We start from the raw sequence: 354 nt of genomic DNA, 5'->3' as shown, positions 1-354 counted from the left end.
CCATTACAAGCACTGCCATCATGTGGAATGTATTGTATGCTGGTGAGTGCTGTGGGGTATTTCATTCCGTTTGATGAAAGTAAAATGAGACGGCTGACAGAGGTGGGTGTGTTCTCCGCAGCCTCGGGGCTGGGAGGCTGTCCGAGGGCACTGCTCAGATCCGCTCTACCTGTGACCGCTGAGGGTCACATCTATCAAAGGCTCGTCTGCGGAGGTGACCAGCAGTCAAGGAACTGTCACGCGGCCAGGCCCTCCTTCTGCCCCGCCCCCCGCAGCCCCGACCAATCAGCGGAGACCGCCCACACAATTAACCCCGCTGAGGGGCCGGGCATTCCACCAGAGTGCGAGCCCGCG

The sequence above is a fragment of the Lissotriton vulgaris genome, chromosome 3_1 (genome assembly GCF_964263255.1).
Source record: "Lissotriton vulgaris chromosome 3_1, aLisVul1.2, whole genome shotgun sequence".
Taxonomy (NCBI): domain Eukaryota; kingdom Metazoa; phylum Chordata; class Amphibia; order Caudata; family Salamandridae; genus Lissotriton; species Lissotriton vulgaris.
The sequence above is the reverse complement of the archived record's forward strand: the minus strand, read 5'-3'. Positions refer to the sequence as shown.